The 23,695-nt window shown below is 54.8% G+C and overlaps 1 long non-coding RNA gene across 1 annotated transcript in view; it reads left to right on the top strand.

The window, feature by feature from the left end:
* Nucleotides 1-20,936, top strand: part of LOC135982461 (uncharacterized) — a 69,720-nt gene extending 48,784 nt beyond the window's left edge. The window contains exon 3 of the long non-coding RNA XR_010599836.1: nucleotides 16,299-20,936. This is a non-coding gene — a long non-coding RNA (uncharacterized LOC135982461). The remainder of the gene's footprint in view (nucleotides 1-16,298) is intronic.
* The last annotated feature ends 2,759 nt before the right edge of the window (nucleotides 20,937-23,695 follow it).

Consider the following 23,695-nt stretch of genomic DNA (forward strand, 5'->3'; position numbering starts at 1 on the left):
CCTTTGTTTTCTGATAGGCTCGTCTGAGCTCCTTGACTTTCACGCGGCACTGCTCTGAGTCCCTATTGTGGCCTCTCTCCATCATGCCCTTGGATATTTTTTCAAAAGTTTTGGCATTTCGTCTTTTCGAACGAAGTTCTGCTAGCACTGAATCCTCTCCCCATATAGTGATCAGATCCAGTACCTCCCTTAGGGTCCATGCTGGTGCTCTTTTTCGATTATCGGCCTGCATGGTTACCTGTGCTAATGAGCTCTCTGTGGTCACCTGTGCTCTCCTGTGCTGGGCAAACAGGAAATGAAATTCAAATGTTCGCGGGGCTTTTCCTGTCTACCTGGCCAGTGCATCCGAGTTCAGATTGCTGTCCAGAGCGGTCACAATGGTGCACTGTGGAATAGCTCCTGGAGGCCAATACCATCGAATTGCGGCTACACTAACCCTAATTCAAAATGACAATATCGATTTCGGCGCTACTCCGCTCGTCGGGGAGGAGTACAGAAATCAATTTTAAGAGCCCTTTATTTCGAAATAAATGGCTTTGTTGTGTGGATGGGTGCAGGGTTAATTCGATTTTAACGCTGCTAAATTCGAATTAAACGCATAGTGTAGACCAGGCCTTAGAGAGGAGGAAGTCAGGAGTAGTGGCGGGATTTGGACACAGCCTGGGTGTGAGTGTTGTGGGAGATTGAAGAGTCAAAGGTGACTCCCAGGTTACAGGTCTGAGTGAGTGACAGGGAGGAGAGAACGGGAGGAGTGGGGAGGGTTGGTAGCAAAGATCGGTTGTTCAGTTTCAGCCAGGTTGAGGTCCAGCTGACAATGAGACATTCAAGCAGAGATGTCAACAAGGTCAAGTGGCATGATTGGATGCAAGGGACTGGACAGGCAGACTTATGAGACGTAAAGTCTGATACTTGTGATCGACGGTGTATGAGCAGGTGAGATTGCCCAAAGAAAGGGTGTAGAAGGAGGAAAGGAGGGGGCCAAGGACAGAGCCCTGTGGGATCACCACAGAGAGAGGGGAAGGGAGGGGGAAAGAGGAGGAACTGCCAAAAGAGATACTGAAGGACTGACCAGAGAAGCCAAGAGACCCAGAAAGGACATTGTGACAGCCCAGGGAGCACCATATGTTGAGAAGGAGGATGTGACTGAGCGTCAAATGCCATGGAGAAATCAGGGAGGATGAGGATGGAGTAGAGGCCTTTACAGCTGGCCAGAAAGATGATTAGAAACCTTGGTGAGAGCAGTTTTGGTGGAGTGGAGAGGACAGACGGGATCCAAGCTGGAGCTGGAGGAGAGAAACCTAAGGCAATGTCTATGAAGAAGGTAGTGTCTCCTTTAGCATGAGCAGCAGGTGCTTGTGTTTTTAGAACAAAAGGTCATAAGTTGTCTGTGAAGTCTCATGTGTCCAGGAAATTATCATCATATGACTTGAAGTTACACTAGGAGCAGACGATAAGAGTGAGTAGATGCCACTGATAATCATAATAATAAACCTTTGCATTTCTATAGCATTCTCTAGCCAAGGATCTCAAAGCACTTTAAAGACATGACTACATTAAGGGTTACCACCACACCCCTGGGGAGGTAGGGAAGTATAATGGCCACCCATTTTACAGATGGAGAAACTGAGGTTAAGTGACAGACCTCAGACTAAATCCCAGATCTCCTGACTCCCAGTTCTGGGAACAGCCTTCCCTCCTCTCCTTATACAGCATCAACTTCCTGACTGCATCACTGTCCTGGAAGGTGAAGGGTGTTCAGCACCTTACAAGACAGGTGCCTTTGGATTGTAAGTTCTCTGGGGAAGGGGATCTGTCATCTTATATCTTTGTAAATCGCATGCTGTTTAAATAGGGCATGCACCTATTCATGGTGGTTGGTAGCTCTTTCTATGCTGTGACATATATTCACAAGTGTCCTAACCTCTTCTCTGTGTGAAACTCATCAGCCATTAAACAGAGCAATGTCTTTGGTGCCACTATTTCAAACCCTCTCGTGAAGGGCCCATAGGGCAGGAGCCCTTTAAGAACACACTGTCAAGCTTAACTGGGATCTGAGAAGTCCTTTCAGGCACAAATCACTATCAATCAATCTGCCAAGGAAAAGCAGGTGGCTGGATTACCCTCCTCCAGTGCTGGCCAGTCCAAATGTACAACCATGCTTCTGCCTGAGGGGGCAGGCTGTGGGAGAACATGGCAAACTCTATTTCCTTTACCATGGTACTCCAGAAGGACTGGCCTGGCCAGTTGCCCCAGGCCACAGGTTCACATCTGACCCAGACTGGTGGTGACCGCTTCAATCTGATGGCTGCTCAATGACCAGTGTGAAATGAGTTGTTTGGGCCTCAGTCCAATATCCCTATTGCTATCGTCGCCCATCTCATTGTGCACTAACGCCCAGATCCTTGGCAGTATTTAGACTCCTGACTTTCATTAATTTCCATGGAAGTTAGGAGCCTTTGAAGAACCGGACATGTTCGTGGACTGAAGGGTCACGGCTCCCATCACCAGAGTATCTGAGCACCTCCCAGACATTGATTAATGGCGTTGTCCCCACAACACACTGGTGAGGAATATTATCCCCATTGTACGGCTGGAGAACTGAGGCAGAAGAGACACATATTTATATTTCAGTGGGAGCAGGCCCTAAGCGGACAGCACCTAATTCATGACTTCCCCTAGGCCACCGAGGAAGTCCATGGCAGAACGGGGAATTGAACCCAGATCTTCTGGGTCCTAGTCCAGTGCCTCAACAAGACCATCTCTCTTCTCCCAGCTGTGAGCCCTGAGCATGACATCTGAGCACCCAGAGGTGTTGCCTTTAGGAGAAGGTTTGGAGGCACACCGGGGGGAGGGCGGGGAGAGGAAACGGTGCTGGTGGAAGCTTGCTCTGCCCCGGCCTAGGCTGTACCTGTTCAGTGTAGCTCAGTCTCCAGGGCTCTCCATCCAGCACCTTATATCCATGCTAAAAAAATGAAGCCTGCGCTTCCTTCCTCTGGCTGGGGGAGGAGCTGGGGCAGCTGTTGCGACTGCGCTGGGAGTTATTGCTTTGGCATTCGTGGGGCATGTTGCTGCGAATCGATATCTCACCGTAATTATCTCATTTGCCCGCGTTTTGAATTAGATAACAAGGTTGAATCCTCAACTAAACCATCCTTCATCCTTAGACTTTCCCCCTCTCCGGCAGGGGAGGGGGAGCCCCTGTCTCATTAACTAGCAGGGCTGAAGCGGGTAGGCTGTGTTAACGAAATCTTCCAGCACCTCTGCAGGAATGCCTGGGCATCTTCACGCTACCGTGGGGCGATGTGGGGAGGGATGCCAGGCTGGGGCTGCCCCCGTCACCCCAGCTCAGCAAGGGTAGGCGGCTGCTCGGCCTGGCGTGGCTGCTGTGTTGGGATCAGAGGCAAAGGAGAATGAGATCACACGCTGTTCAGACAGTGACATTTCCACGGGGCAGGGCTCATTCATCATGAAAGCGCCGCTGATGCTGTTACTGAGTCAAGCTGTTAACTGCTTACAGCCTGCTGGGTTGTTTGCTGGCTCACTCACCTGGCTTGTGCTCGCTCCAGGAGTGCCAGCCTGGGCCCTCCTGAAGAGGGAATGCCCAAACAGTGCCCGTGAGTGAGGCCCAGCTGAGAGCAAGGTCCTCTGGGAATGGCACGGGGCAGGTCTGCGCGGGAGCAGTTCCAGCTTCATGGCAGCAGGGAGGGCAGGTAAACTGCTGCATCTTGGGGTGCTGCTCTCAGCTGGACTCAGACCCCAGCCTTTGGAGGTTTGCCCATTGCTCTTGCAGGCATGTCTGAGTTGGTGCTTGTGATGCACTTATGCACGTGGGCTGGGCTGTGTCCGCGGAACACTTTCTCTGCGGGGGTGGAGAGTGCACATTGATTGCCAGGCAGGCAGGAGACTACACATCTAGCCGTTGTTCCAGCCCCACCCCCAAAGGCACCTGGCTCAGCAGGCCCAGTGATGTTGTGACAGGGTAGGTGGGGTTTTGTCCCCTCTCGGCACTAGGCAGATGCCTGCTTCACCTCCACACTTGAATCCTTTTTTGGCAGCATGGAGAGGCAGTTCCAGGCTTCTGCTTCCTCCACCAAGATGCCCTGGGCGTCACTGGCGGGTGGGGCCCAGCACCTCCCAGCACAGGAACAGGTCTCATTGGCAAAGATACTGAGGATCCAGAAGTCCAGCTGAGGTCCAGCTGAAGGTGCTCAAAGTTGGGCCCACTCAGACCAGACATAATCCTTGCTTCCATCAAACCCCATGGGGATGGGGAGGGGAGTAGGGGAACCTGCCCACACATACCATTAACCCCACTGATGCTGCCTTCCCGGGCACTGGGATCCCTTCCCAAGGCCTTGGCTCCTTGTTGAAGCTAATAAAGGGCATTAAAAGCAAAGCAAAGCAAATGGCCCCAGTCGAACAGCTCATGAGCTCCTGTTCCTCAGGGACTGGACAGGGTCCTGTGGGACTTTCCCATTCCCCTCTGTTTCCTTTCCTCCCCACTGCCCCATGGGTGCTGGAACCAGGGGTCCTGGGGGGCTGCAGCACCCCCTGACTTGAAATGGTTTCCATTCTATACAGGGTTCACAGTTTGGTTCAATGGCTCTCAGCACCCACACTATACAAATTGTTCCAGCCCCCCTGCGCTCCCCTGCTGGGCTCAGCGAAGGCCTGCAATCCACCTTGGGCTCCTGGCAGCACAAGGTGAGACTCGCGTAGGACCAGGATGTCAAGTGGCAGTGGAGTTGAGATGGGGCCCTGGGGCTGCAGCGTGGGGATGGCTGGCGTGTCATAGACAGCAAAGGGAGTCGCTTAGTGTGGAGCTGCTGACCGTCTCATTTCCCTGGCAAGCATGCAAAGTGCTCTGCCTCTGTGCTGAGGAGCAGAGCTCGGAAAGCAGCAGCCAGGCTCTTCAGAGACTAACTGGAGCCCGTCACCTCCTCGCTGCAGCTTCTAAGCGACTTGCTTCACAGTGCAGATGGGAGCAGAGGGGCTAAGCCTGAGGCACGAGGGAGGTGGGGAGCCAGCTGGGGCTTAGGGGCACACAGGAGCAGCGGGTGTGGGGGAGGGACAGGAGAAGGGAGACTGCTGACAAAAGCCTCCCTTCCATACCCCATTTCTGCATTACTGGGGAAAGGCCAGTGGTAGGTTGTTTCCTGCTGAGCATGGTGTTGGGGGCAGCCTGGGCACATATGGAACCTTAGACCCTGCCAGCCATGCGCCAGCCTGGGCCGCTGGTGAGGGATCTGGTGTTATCTACTTGTTGCCAACCCAGAAATACATGGTGGTGTGTGATGAGAAGCCATGTATTCAGTCAGCCAGGCCACGAAGCGGTTCCAAACTAGAGGTCGCAGTCTGGGCAAGGACTCATTGGCTCAGACTAACCCTGCACCTTCCACTTCCAGTTTCAGGGCCCTCCCCCTCATCTCCACCCAAGCCATGAGCCTGGCTGCTCCTCGCATTCACTTCTTCCACACCGGTCCCCTTATGCCTGAAACCCCCTCCTGACCCCGTCTGCCTGGCTTCCACTCTCTCCTCATCCTAAAGGCCCTTCTGACAGCAAAGGGTCACCTAGTCAGATGGGCCAGTAGTCAAATTAACCCCCAAACTCAAGCTGAGCCTGGTGGTCCTGGGTCCCTTCAGCTGCTCCTCACTTCCCCCTGCCCATACACACAGTGTACCCGCCCAGTGTCTGTAAGGAGAGTCCATGACTGACTCATAAGAGACAGCGGACCTTCTTCTGGACCCCGGAGATCTCCTGTGGGAGGATGGAGGGAAGGGTGTGGCTGGTGTCTCATGGGCCCATGATGGGTGCCCCCAGGAAAGATGCAGAAGCCCACTCCCACCAAGGAAGGACATGGAAGATCCATCGTCCAAGCCCAGCAAGAGGGACGGTATGTCCAGTGAGCACTCCTGGGCAGAGGAGTAATGCCGGGGTCATTCTGAAGCAATGGTCTATGCTGCACTGGAGCACGCAATGTGATGTGTTTGAGTGGCTGGCTCTGAGCCCCGGGGGTGCAGCTGGATTCAGGCTTGGTTATTAACACCATAAATCATGGAGACAGTCATGAAGAAGGCTGATGAGGCTGGTGCAGGCATCTAGGAACATCGGGAGGGAGAGGTGGTGGGCACTGGAGTTGCATGACTTCTCCGTACTGCATGTTATTTTAAGAATCTTTCATTTTTACGGCTTTGCTGTCAGCTCCTTCGAAAAACAGGACCAAATGGTTTCAGGCTCTTTGATTTCCTAACGGCCAAGGCATGAATTCCTAGCTGAGAGATCTTGATGAAGATTGAGAGACATTAGCCGAACTGGTGGGGTTGGGGTGGAACTGGGATAGCAGGGGGGCTGCAGGTCAGGGGTGAGGGGTACTGGTAGAGCTGTGAGGGGAGCCCAGGGCTGGAATAGCAGGGGGGCTGCAGGTCAGGGGTGAGGGGCACTGGCAGAGCTGTGTGTGGGGAGCCCAGGGCTGGGATAGCAGGGGGGCTGCAGGTCAGGGGTGAGGGGCACTGGCAGAGCTGTGTGTGGGGAGCCCAGGGCTGGGATAGCAGGGGGGCTGCAGGTCAGGGGTGAGGGGCACTGGCAGAGCTGTGTGTGGGGAGCCCAGGGCTGGGATAGCAGGGGGGGGCTGCAGGTCAGGGGTGTGGGGCACTGGCAGAGCTGTGTGTGTGGCACTGGAATAGCAGGGGTGGGTCTGTGAGTTGAAGTTGGGGTATTGGCAAAGCTGGGGAGTGCTGATAATAGGAATTGCTCTTTTCAGGCTTTTTTTTTTTTTTTTTTTGGTGTGTGTTTGTTATTGTTCCCAAAAGCAAGAGGCAGTTTTCACTGACAGAACAAAGAAAAGATGGATATTAAGAGCGCAGCCCAGAGGATCTGAATCTGTGGAGGCTAAAAACGGGGCAATCCTTGCCCAATTCTGGCTGCTAGAGCCTCCTGTGCAGCCCTGTCCGATCACACGCCAGTGTCTCTCTGAAATGCTGCTGGCTAGGGGCTGGATGAGAGTCATGGGGAACTCCGAGCAGACAGAGGCCAGCTGTTTTGGTTTGCTTGCTGTCACTTCAAGCCTGCCTCTGACTGAGAGGCCCTGGCAGCTGCTCCTGCCCCCTGCCCCCGTCTGGTGCCCCGTGTGGCCGCGCAGGGCACAGTAGTTCACTGTGTTCTGACTCTGAGATAAGTGCCCGCGGCGTGAAGACTCTCTCCCTCGGTGGGAGGTGGCTCGCAGCATGAGGGCATAGGCCAGAGCAGAGCAGGGCAGGGCAGGGAAGTGACCCTACGCTGCAGGGAGGTAAATGGGACTCCTTGCCTGGGACTGCAGGCATGTGTATCCTCTTCTTTCCTCCTGTGTATGAGGGTAATGGCTGGTCTGATATTTCCTGGGTCTCTGGAATGAGCTTAGGCCCCGCTAGGGGAACCACACCCAGCACCACCCCATTGGTACCTACCATGGGTGCTAATGACCCCTGCTGTAATGCATGAGGCAGCAGAGCGCTCTCAGCCAGGGGCCACTAGCACTGTCTAAAGGCAACAACTGGCAAGGGAGTCACACTCCGCACCTGGGCTTTGAGGGCAGACTGTGCACCCAGCAGGCGAAGAACCTGAACTGGATTTGCAGCATGAACTCTGGCAGCTCTCTCGTTCTGTTGCTCCCTTGTCTGCACGCTAGGGTCCTGCTCATGGGGACTCATTCCTGTTCATCCTGAGATTGCAATTTAACCCTTTTGGGCCCAGCATGGAGGAAGAGCGTTTGGATCCAATCAGTTACAACAGTGCACACCCCTTAGGATGGAGCTAACCTAGGGGAGCTGCAGTTTGCCAGCTCCTTTTCCTGATGCTGCATCTGTTAGTTGTAGTGCCTGATTGAAAATAGGCCAGAGAGAATGGTTTCCCTCCTCCTTTTTATTCTCTTCAAAGGCAGCCATGGCCCCTTGGAGGCAGGGAGAGGTGTGGCTGCAGAGAACATACAGGGGGGTGATAGATGGATATGTCCACCTTAGAAGCGAGTGTCTTTTGCATCCTAAAATTCAGAGGAACACACTGGCTGTAGGTGAAAGGACAGAGTTGGAGCAGAGTGGCATGTGTAGCTAGGGCCGGCAGTTCTCTTTTCAGACACTAGGGGACTAACCTAACTCCCTCTGTTTTAGGTGGTGCTGGTCATTTTCTGATAATCCATAGGCACCTGTGTAAGTGTAGGATAGTGAATATGTGAGAAGGAAGGAAGGTGGTGCCATAATTTTGGTCTCCTGGCTGGGTGTATTGGACCCGGTTTCTGTCCTACAATCAGCTGGCCAGGTGCCTTATCCCCGATGCCCCATGCTTGCCACAGCTGGGAGTCTGAAACCAGCGCCAGAGAGCAAGGCAAAACATGTCCTACCGCTGGAGTGTTGCACTCATGGCGCTATGTGCCCCTGCTAGCTCTCCGGGGCTGGGCATGCGGCTGGAGCTCAGGGATGCAGTTATTCCCTGCATTGTACTGCAGAGAGAGGCTCTGCTGTGTGGCAAACCAGTGACTATAAGGATGTGGGATGATCTTGTATGAGTATTTGTGAGTAAGCATGGACACCAAGAAGGGAGAGGCAGTGGCTGGCGTAGGCTGAGACGAATGGGACGAAACCGAGCAAAGGAAACCATGAGTTGCATTAGGATCCACTCCCCAAGGAAGTGGTGGAAGCCCCATGGCTTGCAACAACTAAACCTTGACTAGCCAAAGCTGTGGGTGGGTCATCAGTAATGATTCCATGGTGACTTTTGTAAGAGTCAAGGAGTTAGCCCTGGGTAAATTACAGTGCATTGCTAAATGCATCCCATAGCTCCAATTCGAAACAATAGGCTGTTTTACTTACTGTTACGTGGGATCGCTATGCCCCCTTCAAATCTTCTACAGCATGCTCCGCCTCAGACGTGGCTGCATTGCAGTGGTGGACTGAGGGATCTGCATATCAGTCTAGGAAGCACTGTGGGAGCCTTTGAACTTGCCAGTACTCTAAGATGCTGGATTGCCAGATGCTTTTGCTTTTGCTAATGTTCTCCCCACCCCGTGGCCCACCTGCCAGGATTTGCTGTTGAGCCGCAGAGGTAACATAAGTATTACCAGCGGCTGTGTGAGACATAGCAGATCGCCTGATCGGGGTGTACCCAGGATGCGTGAATTTCTCGCTCTGATTGGAATTGGCATTGCCCTGTGTAGGATATTACTGCACACAGGTGCTTGCTCATGGATGAGGCTTAATAGATCTTTGTCAGTGCAAGGAGCCAAGTCCTCTCTGGCAGGGAGTTCCCCTGGAGCAGGGACAGGAAGCCCCAGTCTGCACCTGCACAGCCCTCCTGGGCAGCACAGTCCCTGCCAGGAATCTCTCTAACCCCTGCTGCACCGCGGATTGGCCCCACTGCCTGAGGACACAGACCGCTCCATTCCCCCTCACAGCGGCTGTGCATTGGTGTCCCATGGCACAGCCCAGCTTGTCATGCCTCACTTGCAATCAGATGAGATGCTGCTGCCCTTGGCTGGGCTCAGCGCCTTGGAGTGGGACACATGAATCTCCCTTAAGTTTCTGTGCCCTGCTCCTTTGGGCACATGGCTTCAGTGTGGGTGTACCTGGAGCAGAGGTTGTGGCGTTCAGCCCCAGGCATGTGAAGGAGGTTGGGTGAGCCCTTTGTTGTGCTTCCCAAGGCAAATAAGGTTAGGCAAGAATCTGTTTATCACCAGGCTGAGCACTCTTTGCTCCCACTGTTTGTTCCACACTGGGACTGTGTGACCACCACCCTCGTGCCCTCACACCGGCGACTGAACCAGGGACCTGCCGACCAAAAAAGTGACAGCTGCTCTAGCTTGAGCTCAGGAACCAGTCCTCCCTGGCGGTCGGCTGTCACAGCTCATAGCCTCTGTAATGTACACTTGCCCATGCTCCTCCCTGCCCCTGCTGGTGTCTTGCTTTCTCTCCCCCATTCCCAGTCCCAAGGTCCTCACCTATCCCCAAACCTAGCATGGTCCCATTGTATGACAGTGACTCCTGCCTGAGACCTACAGGCTTTGCCTGGGGAAACTCCCAAGTAGAGAAGTTGTCTCTGCACCACCAGGGCCCTGACCTGCGTCTCTGCTGTGGCAGCTTGCAGGCCCCATAGGCACATACCCAAGTCTGGCTGCTGTGGGGGGATGCTGCTGCCTGGTCCTGCTAGCCTGGCAGAGAATCAGTATTTCTCTTGTATGGTCCAGCTTCAAGGCACTAAGAGTAGCTGATGCAGCCCCCCCGTGCATTATCCCCATGTTACAGCTGAGGCACAGGGAGGGGCAGGGACTTGCCCTTAAGGGCGTGCAGTGAATGGGTGGCAGAGTCTGGAGTAGAGAACCCAGGTGTCCTGGTTTCTACTCCTGTGCTCAGTCCCCACCCCTTCTAGTCCAATGCACCACCCGAGGAAGGCAGGGCACCTGAAGGGGGGGAGGGGGAGTAGGGTTGCCAATTTTCTGATGGCAGAAAATGGAACACCCTTGCCCTGCCCTCTGCCCCGTCCCTTTTCTGAGGCTCTGCCCCTGCTCTCTCCATTACCCCTTCCCGCCATCGCTCGCTTTCCCCCACCCTCTCTTACTCGCTCATTTTCACTGGGCTGGGGCAGAGGTTTGGGGTGTGGGAGGGTTCCGGCTGGGGTGCGTGTGCAGGCTCTGGGGATGAGGGGTTTGGGGTGCAGGAGAGGGCTCTGGGCTGGGGCAGGGGGTTGGGGTGCAGGAGGGGGCTCTGGGCTGGGGCAGGGAGTTGGGGTGCAGGAGGGGGTGAGGATTCCAGCTTGTGGTGCAGGCTCTGGGGTGGAGCCAGAAATTAGGGGTTCAAGGTGTGTGTGTGGGGCTCTAGGTTAAGGTGCAGGAGTGGGTGAGGGGTCTGGCTGGGGGTGCGGGCTTTGGGGTGGGGCCAGAGATGAGGGGTTTGGGGTGCAGGAGGAGGTTTGGGGTGCACAGTCTGGCCAGCACTTACCTCAGGTGGCTCCCAGGAAGCGGCTGGCATTTCCCTCCGGAGCTGCAGAGCTGGTGCTCAGGGCAGGGGCAATGCTCAGTGTCCCCATGGCTGCCCCTATGCAGGGTTGGCTTTAGAAAGAGCGGGGCCCGATTCCTGGGGGTGGGGCTTGTGGCAAGCCCCGCCCCCAGGAATCAAGCCGCGCTCCGGCCGGGGTCGCCGGGCTTGGGTCCGGCCCGGAGCCGTTCGGCAGCCGGAGCCACGCCGTGCTGGGGGGGGCCGGAGCTGCGCCGCGGGGGCTGGGCCGGCCCGGACCCGAGCCGAGGGGGCCGGGCCGGGCCGGCCCGGACCCAAGCCGTGCCGTGGGGGCCGGGCCGGAGCCGAGCTGGGCCGTAGCCGCTGGGGCCGGCACGCTTGGCCAGAACCAGGGCCGGACTGGGCCGTGCCTCCCCAGAGCCCTTCTCGCTCCCCCCGCCACCCCAGCTTACCTGGTGCTGCCTGCCCGCCCCTGCTTCTTTTCAGACTTCCCGCAAACCTCTGATTCGCGGGACGCAGGGGCGTGGGAGGAGCAGGGTGCGGAGCGTTCAGGGGAGGGGAGGAGGGGGAAGTGAGCTGGGGGTAGGGTGGTGAGCTGTGGTGCGGGGCCCACTTCAGCCGAATCGGTTGAATCGGCCTAAAGCCGGCCCTGCCCCTATACCTAGGAGCTGGAGGGACAGGCCAGCCGCTTCCCGGAGCCACGCGGAGCTGGGTCGGGAGCCTGCCAGCTCTGCGCCAACCGGAATTTTAATGGCTCGGTCAGCGATGCTGACTGGTGCCGCCAAGTCCCTTTTCAAGCGGGTGTTTCAGTTGAAAACCAGACACCTGGCAACTGTAGGGGTGAGAGGTGAGGCACATGCCATACCTCCCCCGCCAGCATCCAGCAGTGATTTGCTTGAAGCAGCTGGAGATATTTTCTCTGGTGAATTCCACTAGGGTTACCATATTTCAGCAAGCAAAAAAGAGGACGGGAGGAGCCCCGCCCTAGCCCCGCCCCTGCCCCTCCCACTTCCCGCCCCCCCAGAACCCCCAACCCTCCCCCCGTTCCTTGTCCCCTGACTGCCCCCTCCTGGGACCCCTGCCCCTAACTGCCCCCCAGGACTCCACTCCCTATCTAAGCCTCCCTGCCTCTTGTCCCCTGACTGCCCCAACCCTTATCCACACCCCCACCCCCAGACAGACCCCTGGGACTCCCACGCCCCATCCAACCACTCCCCACCCCCTGACAGCCCCCCCCCAGAACTCCCAACCCATCTAAACCCCTCTGCTCCCTGTCCCGACTGCTCCGATCCCTCTCCGCACTCCTGCCCCCTGATAGCCCCCCCCAGAACTCCCAACCCATCTAAACCCCTCTGCTCCCTGTCCCCTGACTGCTCCGATCCCTCTCCCCACTCCTGCCCCCTGACAGCTCCCACCCAGAACTCTCAGCCCCCCACCCCGCTCCTTGTCCCCTGACTGCCCCCTCCTGGGACCCCTGCTCCTAACTGCCCTCCAGAACCCCACCCCCTACCTAAGATTCCCTGTTCCTTGTCCCCTAACTGCCCCCTCCTAAGACCCCCCCAACTGCCCCCCAGGACCCTACCCCCTACCTGTACCCTGACTGCCCAAAACTTTCTCCACTCCCCCCAAAAAGCCCCCCCCCGTTTCTTGACTGCCACCTCCAGAACCTTCCTTCCCCCTGGCCCCCTTACCCTGCTGCTCAGAACAGGGTGTTGGGCTCTGTGCGAGCCGGACACGTGGCTGAGCTCCCCAGCACAACAAAACCGGGTCCCTGGCCCTGCACAACAAAACCCGGTCCCTGGCCCGGACCGGACTGCAGGGGAGAGCTGTCCTTGTATCAGCACAAAGTGCTCTCGCTCCCGTTTTGCTACGCTGCATGGCAGAAACCACTCCCAGTTGCAAAAGGGGAGGGCTGCACTTTGTGCTGATACACTTGCTCAGAATGCAGGGCGGATCCGGCTCCTCTACAGCTGCTCCGGAGTCCAGCCCGGGACTTCCCTGTAGCCCTCCCAGCCGCTCGGTCTGCTCTGCCTGGGGGGGAAATCCCGGACATTGTGAGTGCTTTACAAATTCCCCCTGGACGCTATTTTTAGTACAAAAAGGAGGACATGTCCGGGTAAATCCGGACGAATGGTAACCCTAAATTCCACCCCCCCACACACACAACTTTCCTTCCACCTATATCAGGGCTCAGGCACACGGAGCTCGAGTGAGGCTGGCTGAGCAGGGTGGCAGCATTGTAAAATCTGTGCCCATCCTGCGGCACCTGCACCCTCTGTGGGCCAGGCCTGTTTGCTGGCCACGCCATTTGATGCCTATAACTGGTTTGTCTGCCACTCGCCTCCCGCTGCAGCCTCCTGCATTTCATGTCCCAGAAGGAACGAGGCCTCTCGAAACATCCCACCTGGTTGCTGGTGTGACAACCATTGCCTGCAACCCTCTCCATTGCCAGTGGGGCCCTCTTTTCTGGGGAAGAGATTCAGGGAGTGTGAGGGGCCCCGATGTAAAAGAGGCACATGCCAAGCTGCTTACAAATAAGAATGGGTCGTTCCTCTGATTCGGGGAGCTGGGGTTGCAGGGCTGGGCTTGGCTTTGCAGAAATGGACTCAGTCACCATTCTGTGGGGGCCAAAGCTTGTTTTACCTATTGAGAAGTGCTCTGGGCATCTGTGACACTGGAGCTCTCCCTTGCAGCCAAACAAAGCTATATTAAAGTGGCAAAATCAAGCACTCGAAAGTTAGGACATGCCTGAATTAAGGGGGCCTGGCCAACCTTAAAGCAGCCCCTGCGTGCATATGCATTATGATACAATCTGTAATTACACAATCACCTACTATGTTTTTTCTACTGGACCCCCTCCATTCTCATTCAGTGCACAGCATGGATGTTACTCAATTAATGTCTAGTTAGTCAATATTTCTTTTTATCCTCATCGTTCAGTGTCTGGCCCCAGGCTTTATTTACAGACACCATCCAATCCCTGCCCGGAATACAGGCTTAGTAATATCATCATGGACACTTCTCTGGTGCATTCACACTGTTCACAAACTTTGATGAAATTAACGTCACAGCAGCTGTTCTGGGGAAGTGATATTATTAGTATCACCTCCATTTTACACACGCAGACCTGCGGCACAGCGAGATTAAGGCCAAAACTGTCAATGTGAGATGCCCAACATGAGACGCCTTGGACCTACTGTTTCGGAATTCTTAGCATTATATTGCACGTTAGCTGTTCAAAGCACAGCTCCCACTGACTTCGGTTGCAGGTGGCTCAGCACTTCTGCAAATTGAGTTCCAGGTGTCTCAAATTGGATGCCTACCAAATGAGGAGCAAACAATTAGTGGCTACCTGTGAAAATTTTGGTTTAAGTGACTTGACCAGCAACACAGAGGAACTCTGTGGCAGAGGTAGAGAATCCAGTTTGCAAGGGCAGCATTCAACTGCCTTCACCATCAGACCGTCCTTTCTCTTCTTACAATCCCCTGCCTCATTCACTACGCAACTTCCAACTGCTGCAGTGAAGGAGGCAAGGGGGGTCCTACTTACAACTGTTTCCTTCATTATCCACCCCTGATTCATCCCCAGAGCAGGTCCAGCCCGTGCGCTGAATGAGGCAGAAGTGGTCCTCTGGGAAAAAAATAGTATGTGATCATGTAATTAAAGATTTCAACTCCCTATGCCGGAGCATGGAAGGACTAGAGCTTCTCAACTAAGCAGCTGTAAGAATTTTTAACCTGGACAAAACAATGTTTTTTTCGACCCCCTTGCTTCAGTCTCAGAAACAGCTGAACTGTTTGAGTTGAAACTTAAAAAAAAAGTCTGCCCGAAGCAGACACCCCGCATAAGAAATTTCAGCCTGCACAGTTAACATTTAGTAACGTTATAGCCAACTGAAAACAGGGCCTAAAAATGGAAAGTGTTAGACAACCTTAACTATAGGATTCGTGACCGGCTTCACCTCTAAAGATGTAAGTAGTTGGCGTGTGTCTGTGTGTGCATGTGCACACACACCCTGCTGCCCTCTGCTGGATGGAATTAGAACTGCTCAATTGCATATCATGTGTCCTGTACTGATAAGAGCTAATGAAGATTTTCCTATAGCACACGTGCTAGTGGGGCTGTGCTTTTGAAGCAGGAGAGTCTGAGCTCGATCGGTGCCAGTAGCTGTGGTGTGTACTAGAGCAACATCCTAGCTGGCATTGAGTTAATGCATCAATAATAGCAAAGGTAGTCAGCATGGCTATTGCTTAAATAGTCTGCTGGTCCCCAATTGGAGCAGAGATGCCCCTATTGTTTGCCATTAGTCTTGTGCGTGGGCACATTGCAATTAGCAGCTAGGGCTTTGCCATCTACTAAGCCCTGGGCCAGTGCTTCCAGCTCCCACTAGTCCAGGGCGTGAGAACCTGAGCACAAGCATCAAGCCCAGGTCTCTTGGGTGGCAAAGTGGAGCTCTGCCCACAGTGCCATAATAAAGCAACGCACACAGAGACAGGCTGGAATAGCCCTGTACTTTTCCTGGGCAGGGAACAGTCATCTTCCCCTGAGAATCCCTCTTGGGTGCTTGGACCATGGGGGGGGCGTCGCACCAGTTCCATACAGGTAGAACAAGGCCCAGTGCATATGTGAACTGGTCCCTTGGCGGAACATCCCTGCTGAGGATAGCGCTGCTATAAAGTCAGACAGCCCCATGCTTATTTCACAGACTAGAATTGTTTTCAAGCTGCTGCCCAGTCCCTGGTGGGAGAGGTCTGTGTGCGAGAAAGAAAGAGACCTGCTACTGCTTAGCAACAGCAGCAACCTCCGCAGCCTCTGGCTGGGCAGCTGGGGCAGGAGGTGGGGCTTTGGAAAAGAAATCCTGTCAGCACCGTGTCTGACGAAAGTGTCAATGATGTGAAGAAAAGGCCTCTGCATGGGGCACAACAGAGCCCCTCCCCCCCCAAATTTCAATGGGGTGACTCAGAGCTAAGCAATCCCCCATTAGCTACACCCCCACACATTGCAATGTGGGCCCGGAGCTAAGAATCCCCCTTCCCCCCAAACCTTTGTGTCCCCCGAGCCAAGTGCTCCCATGTGTTTGGAGGTATTAACCTCCACGCGCACCCAGCACAGACTGACACACATGCTCATTCATTTGAATACTGCAGCTTTATTTGAATGAAACAATCCACGCTGAGAATCTATCGGTTACATGGAGGGGAAGAAGGGCGGGGGCGGGCGGGGGATTGTTTATAAAACATCTCACCCTGTTTCAAAGGTTCCTCCTTTGGTCCCTTTGTAGTTTGTGCTTTTAGAATTGTGACCTTTGATGTTGCGGTAGGTGCTGGCGACAGGCTCTGCATGACACCACCCCACGAGGAGCAGAGTAGGAGCATGGTCTGATGTGGTAGGAGACGAATGGCGGCGAAGGGGGCCGTTTTCCTGGGATCCACCCAGGACGCCAATGGGAAAAACAACAGGCATCAAAGAACCTCCCTGGTGCCCACGGAAACCCCCAAATACACAGAGTCTGTTTGTGGCATCGTCACGGGTTTCTAATGCTTCGGTCAGGTCAACGTGTTCTTTCTACTGGCCATGATGACCTTGAAGCAGAAGGGCGGGGGCGGCAGAGTCTCCCTGCTCCGAATCCCACTGAAGCGGCTCACAGTTTGGCCTGAGCTGATTCTGTCCGTCACTCCTGCAGTTGAGGACAGGATTTTGGTGTGATCCCCTTTGTGGGATGCAGCAGATCTCTCCGGACTGGAAATGAAAGGGCTAGTGACACAAATTCAGGAGGAAGGAATGTGGAACGCTGGCTGGAACATACCCCCGCCACAGTCAGTTCCCCGTGGGACAATCGCTTGTTGGGGTGACGGCTCTCCGATGCACCCTGCTCGGTGTGTTTGGTAAACGGGCAAGGCGGTTCTGACTGGAAAAACAAAACTAACCCCACAGGGCCGATCTTCCCCACCTGAGTGGAGACATTTCTCAGATTCAAAAGCAGGTGGTTAAAGTTGTCTAAGGATCATTTTCCATTTTGGCTGCTGCTGCTGCCGTGCTAGGGTGTGGTCGGGACTCACCATACAAAAAGGCCACGTTCCTGCAGCGTTTCTAGTCTGCACTGCAAATGGCATGAGAGAGTGCGAGTATGTACTGGGGAGAGCTCCGCCTTGGTTTTGCAAACCCCAGGGGTTCCAAGAGCAGGGAATATAGGTCGAGCTAATCTAATTGAAAGCATTTCTGCTAGGCAACCTTAATATCAGCGTTGCTACGGTTCCACCTATAAGGATACACCCAGGAGATGTAAGAAAAAACATCCAGGTTTGGGTGTGGGGGGGGGCAGGATTATCCCCAGTGATTGTTTGGAGATTCCTACTACTCCGCTCAGTAACAAACAAAGTACCCATAAGGACAATCACAAAAATGCATGAGAAGGTTTTGGGACTCCCTGCTGTATGAACATTTCCCCCGGCATGAAAGTCCTTCTAACTCCAGCAGCTGAATGTCCCAAGGGAAATCTCTGGCTTTCTGATCATCTCCGCCTTGGTGGTGTATGCAGAAGATTTACGATATGACAGCTGGCCCGTGTTCACGGCGTTTAAAAGATACGGAAATTGATCGTGCTCTCCCACTAAAATGTGTGCACAGTCTGACGAGAATACTCCGCAGCACCGCCTGGTTTAGTGAGTGAGTAGCGTCTCAGTGTACTCAGTATATATCAAACAGACATGGCACTATAGAGGTTTCCTGCCACCGCTCTACGTGCCAGTGTTGGTAGGGCAGGTTTCTGTGACTGGTTCCCTACCCTAGTGCCCAGTCATGCAACGTATTAAGTGCCCTCAGACGCAGTCTTGTCTGGTAAATTGGCACAGGGGCCCTGAATAGCTGCTGACAATGCTGCCTTCGGATGCATCCTTTCAATCCCCTGCCTGCAGTCCCTCCCCAGTGCAGTGTTAGCAGCAGCTGTCTCCAGGAATGCGGAGACACACTCAGGCAGTTCCCAACCCTGACGTCCTCGCAGGCTGTTAACAACTCTTCCATCCCTTTACCCATCCAGCAGAGGCAATGGCAATACCTGCATCCAGCAGGTATGACACTGCCTGGGTTCCCAAGAGAAAACCAGCCAGGATTGATCAAGGTGAGCAGTGTTTGAGATGCAGGACAGGAAAGTGGCAGAGGGGCTGTTCCTGGCTCCTTTGAAACCTGGTTGGTCAGCCTGACTAGACATTCATCTTTTCCTCTGAGAGCACAGAAGGCACCCCTCACCCTAAGTGTCCAGACAGGGACAGAAGATAAGGGCGTCCCCTAGCTTTGCTGAGCCCCATGGCAAGAGTCCCGGGCTCTAAGTTCCTGACACCTACAGAAAACTCCCTTGTGTATCACCTAGCGCTGTAACACATCACTGTTCTGCAAATAACAGCCACAATCACAGCCGGAGCTGGGAGCCAGACTAGAACCCAGTTCCGTCAATTACAGAACTCCTGGCGGCAGTAGGAGGTCCTTTATCTTCTCGGAAGGCCCAGCCATGAGAGAGTAACATCTCACACACACACAACCACAGCTGATGCAGCCCTGCCCTCTGCTCATTGCTTAAGCCAAAGAGCTGGCAGTTGCCACAGCCGGCTAAAGCAAATGATACGAAGGGCTGCAGGCCAGTTCCCTGTCCTGTGCTACCTTCTATGGGCCATGCTGTGTCTCAGCCATCCTAGGGGAAGGATCATTCTGTACATTGGCTGTCAGGGAGAAATCTTCTATCCTATGACTAGAACTTATGGTGAAATGAGGTTCCACCTCCTCCCATGGGAGCAAGCGGCTCCTTAGCCAGCCCAAACCTAGCAGAACTGGCTAAGCCCTAGGCCTTCACAGCTCTCCCTCAGAGCCAACCCCCCATCTTTGCCAGGCTCTCCATTCCGAACAGCCCTGGCCAGACCCTGACTCTCGCTCTTCTGTCCCCCACACACAAAATCCCCACCATGAAAGGAAGCAGGGTTAGCGAGAGCACGCCTGTGCCTGGGAGCTCAGCTCTAATTCCCTCTGCAGTCGCACAGCCTTCCCCGAGGACTAGTCTGTACAGGCAGTACGCTGGCGCCACACGCTTGCAAAGGAAACGCTGCATGGCTCGCTACCCGGCTGAGTGGGGCTCGAGGAGGGAGTGGGTGGCTTATCCAGCAGATAATCCCCTGCTCCCTCCTGCGCACTGCCACCCCCGGGAGTGTGACTAGATGGGTGGCACGGGGCCCCACTTGCTACTCACTGAAGTGAGGCCTGCGATTTGATTGGCAGCCAGCTTAGCACTTAACAGCTAGGTCTGAGCTGCAGACTTTGCTCAGAGCTCCTGCAAGGATGCGGAGTTTGGAATTGGGAGTTTGGGCTGGCCCATGTTACTGAGAGGGGGCCAGCTGGGAAGTTCAGATTTCCTTGCTGTCCATTGCCTCTCTAATCTTAGAGCTTCACCATTACAAAGCACCTTACCAATGTTCCCTCCTCTGGGCACACCCATGGGGGCAGCTACAATCCCCCCTTTTACCAGTGGGGAAACTGAAGCACCAAGCCATTAAGTGACTAGGCCAAGGCCACAGCAGGGGTCAAGATTTGAACGGAGATGTTCCTGGCCACCAGCCCCATCCTCAATCATTAGGTAGTTTAAATGACACCCTCAGGCCAAAACAGGCTAAGGCAGGGCTAGGAGGCGAGTGAGAGGGAGAGCTTTCCTGACATGGGGGTCCCACACCAAATGAACGCAGAGCACAACACGCGCTGTATGTGGTTGCAAGCTCACTCAGCCACACAGCCTGCGGCAAGGCTGGTAAGCAATCCCTCGGCTGGCTAAACTGCTCTTCCTCTCTGGCTTCTCTTCTTTTCTATAAAGGATCTCTGCTGAAAAGGCACCTGCATGCTCAGGCTGCCTTCAGCCTCAGGGAGTGAGGACGGGGGAGCTCTGACTTCCTGCCACGCTGCAGCCCATCAGAGCTGGAGGGATGTAACATCCCAGTTTAGGAGGGACCCAAAGGTTAAAGCAGGGTTCACTTTCAGATTACGCCCAACCCAGGGTTCCGTTGCTAAGTACTGGGATCCTCAGGGGCCACACCTAACTGGACGGAAACAGAGCAGATTGCTGCTGCTCTTGCATGGAGGTACGGCCCACAGAGACGACGGTTCCCAACGTGCTACCTTCCTGAGCAGCCGGAGCACACGGCCTACAGGAACATGGTTTCTGCAGGCCCCACGGCTGAGTTAAAGAGGACGGCAGCTCAGGGTTGCCCTATACCTCCAGAGGCCAGATATGGCGTTGGGGCCACGCTTGGCTGCTGCTGGGTTAAAGCAACACTGCCAGGCATTGAGTTGTCATTCACGGCCCCCAGAATCCCATTGCACAGAAACAAGGTGATGGACTGGCTGTGGCACATTTCCACTCTGATGGCTGGGTGCCGACTCACTGCACGCCCTTCAAGGGGAACTCAGCGGCACTCAAAGGCCCTTGCTCTCATCTCAGGGCTGCTGAGTGTATTGGTGCTATCAGCTTCCTGCTGCTAACCACCATCTCCTGGCTATTACTGTGGAGCGTAAATTGGGTCCTGTTAAAATGCAATTTCCAAAGCACCGTGGGACTTGTTTCTCTGCAAATGTCTTGCTCATTTATTTAGCATCATCCAAGGTTGAACAGGGCGAATGAAAAAACAATCGGACAAAGGTAAAACTACAAGGGTTGGCAGTTCCAGGCCTATCGGCACATGCAGATTACCAGCTGCAACGTGCTCTGTGCTTCTGAGAGGCCAGGAGCGCTGTATGCCTGGGGCACCCAAGAAGAGAACAGTGACAGTGTGGTGCAGATAGGGATTGGAATCATGGAGAGGGGGTTCAGGGAGGGATGTGGAGTGGGGGCAAGGCTGCTGGGTTGCTTGGGGAAGTTGGTGCCACCCCATGATTTAGCCTCCGACCACTGCCACCAAAAAGGCAGAAGAAAGCTTCCAGGAACAGATCTCAGTTGCCTGGAGCTGTAATACCACTCCCCAGAGAACCCAGCCTCCAGTGGCAGAGCCAGCAGTGACTGGCATGCCCCGTCCCTTCCCTGGCACTGGTGGCATGGGGATGCTGCAGTTTGGGGGCAGGATGGCTGTCTCTCATTGGCAGGGCTGCAGCATACAAAGGGGATCAAAATAACACCACTCTGAGCTCCTTGTTCAGCTCTGGGTAATCTCATCTGCAAACACAAATTCAACTGCCGGCTCCCTGCTGACGACTCTCAGATCTACCTCTGCTCCAAAGATGTCTCCTTCTGTCCATGCTAAAATCTTGACCTGTCCCTTCGATATCTCCTCATGGATGTCTAGCCATCAGCTCAAGCTCAACGTGTGTAAAACACAGTTCTCAGTTCCCCCTCCCGATCTCTCCTTTCTTGATTGCTGTGGGCAGCACCACCATCATGCCTGTCACTCAGGCCTGTGAGGTGGGCGTCAGCTTTAGCTGAGACCTGTCTCCAGGTTCTCACATCCAGGCTACGTCCCAATCTTGTAGATTCCCTTTGCACAGCATCTCTAAGGGCAGGTCTACGCTACAGCCGGCATCAATGCTCTGCAATCAAGCCACTGGCAGTCGATTTAGCGGGTCTAGTAAAGATCCACCAAATCAACAGCTGATCACTCTCCAGTTGACCCCTGTACCCTGTAGTGTAGGTCGACTTAGAATCATAGAATATTAGGGTTGGAAGAGACCTCAGGAGGTCATCTAATCCCATCCCCTGCTCAGAGCAGGACCAACACCAACTAAATCAGACTTACTGCGGTAGCGTAGACATAGCCTAAGATGCGGCTTTTCCTATCCATCCACACAGGTCAGGCACTCATCCCCTTGTGTCTCAGTTACTGCAACATCCTTCTCTCTGGCCTTGACAACTGCTGGTTTGCCCTGCCTGTATCCATTCAGAAGCTGCTGCAAAGATCATTTCCCTAGCCCATCCCTTTGACCATGTCACTCCTTTCTTTGCATCCCTCCATTGGCTGCCCCTTCCCTATCGTATCAAACGTAAGCTGCCTGTTTTCACTTTCAAGGCCCTTCATGGCCTGTCGCACCCTCCCTATCCTCTCTCATTTACTATTGAAACATCAACTCTTGCCTCTGACCCGCCCATGCTGCCAGCCTCCACCACCCACTTGTTCCATTTTCAAACAAGCCATCACGCTTCCTCCCATGCTGCCCCACATGCGTGGCAGGCCGCTCTCTAAACATCCAGAAAGCCACCTCTGTATCCTCCTTCCAAACTCGCCTTTGCCACGAGGCCTGCAAAACGCTTGTCAACGGCTAAGCTGCAAGTGTGCAGAGATGCTGCCTGTCACACTGATCAATACTGTTTCATTGTTTCCTTGTACTCCCCCTGTTGGTCTGTTTGCAGCCGTTGTCTCTTGTTGAAAACACAGATTGGAAACTCTCAGGGTAGGGACCATCTTTTTGTTCTGTGTTTGTACAGCGCCTAGCACCATGGGGTCCTGCTCCATGGCTGGGGCTCCTAGGAACTACAGAAAAGGAAATAATAATTAAGGCAAAAGCCCCTCTCTGAGTGGGGTGAGGCAGAGATCTCTTCATACAAAGGGCCCTGGGGCCACTGCTTTTGGCACCCGTCAATGCTACTCTTCACAGGGGGTCACTCAGAGCAGCAGGAGGTGCCACCTTTCCCCCTTTACCAGTGCAGGCTCAACTTGCTGCCTCAACTTTGCTGGGAGCATGGGAGAAACAGGCACTAGCAATTGGCCCTGGCCAATGACTGAAAGTGGAGACCCAGTGCTGAGTGGTGGATTTTCTAGCTATATGGCAACAGCCAAATGGATATCTTGGAACAGAACCTGGCCCATAATCGCCAGTGACCATCTCCTCTGCAAGCAGGGCTGGATTAACCTTTTGGGGGCCAGGTGCCAAACATATTTGTGGGCCCCAATGGGGGCAATGGAGCATGGCGTGGGGAGATCAGTCCCCAGAGCGAGGGGCTGGCCAGGGGCATGGCATGGCAGGAGCGGCCCCACTCCGTCCAGCCCAGTGTGAGGGCACTATTTACAAACTGGCTGTTGCCAGACAGTGTCTCTCCCGGCCCTGTGCTGCCAGCGTGCCCCTTCCAATTGGGGGTGGGCCCATGCCACACCACACAGCCCCCCACCCCCAACACTCCTTCCCCAACTGCCTATGGCCAGAGCCCCCCAGACTCGCTATGCCCAGTGCCCCTCCCAGACTCTCCCACAAATGCACAGTGCCCTGCCCAACACCGCCCCTGCTCAGCACCCCCCTGCCCATAGCCCCACCACAACTGCCCAGCACCCCAACACATACATCTTCCCTGCCTCCCACAGCCCAGCACCCCACCGAGGCCCCCCTGAGACCCACTCCCCCACGCCCTGCCTCCTGGCCACACTCACCAGCCCTGCTGGGAGGCGACTGTGTCTGCCGGGCTAAGCTGGCAGCGTAGCCATGGCTGGACCCGGGGTGGGGAATTGCTCTGGCCCCTCAGGAGTGGCACAAACAGCTTGGCCAGGGCCTGCCCTAGTTGGGCTCCCTCAGGACCCACTTGCCTGGAGGGGCCCAGCTAAGCCCCCCACACTGTCCCCCCGACTGCCAGAGACTGGCCAGGCTTCTGCACCAGTCCCAGGCGGCTCAGCTCCGGGGAGACAGGTGGGGCCCCAGAGGTGGTTGGAAGCTAGGGTTACCCTACGTCCGGATTTTCCCAGACCTGTCCAGCTTTTTGGTCCTCAAATC

This window comes from Chrysemys picta, chromosome 3, assembly GCF_011386835.1.
Source record: "Chrysemys picta bellii isolate R12L10 chromosome 3, ASM1138683v2, whole genome shotgun sequence".
Lineage (NCBI taxonomy): Eukaryota > Metazoa > Chordata > Testudines > Emydidae > Chrysemys > Chrysemys picta.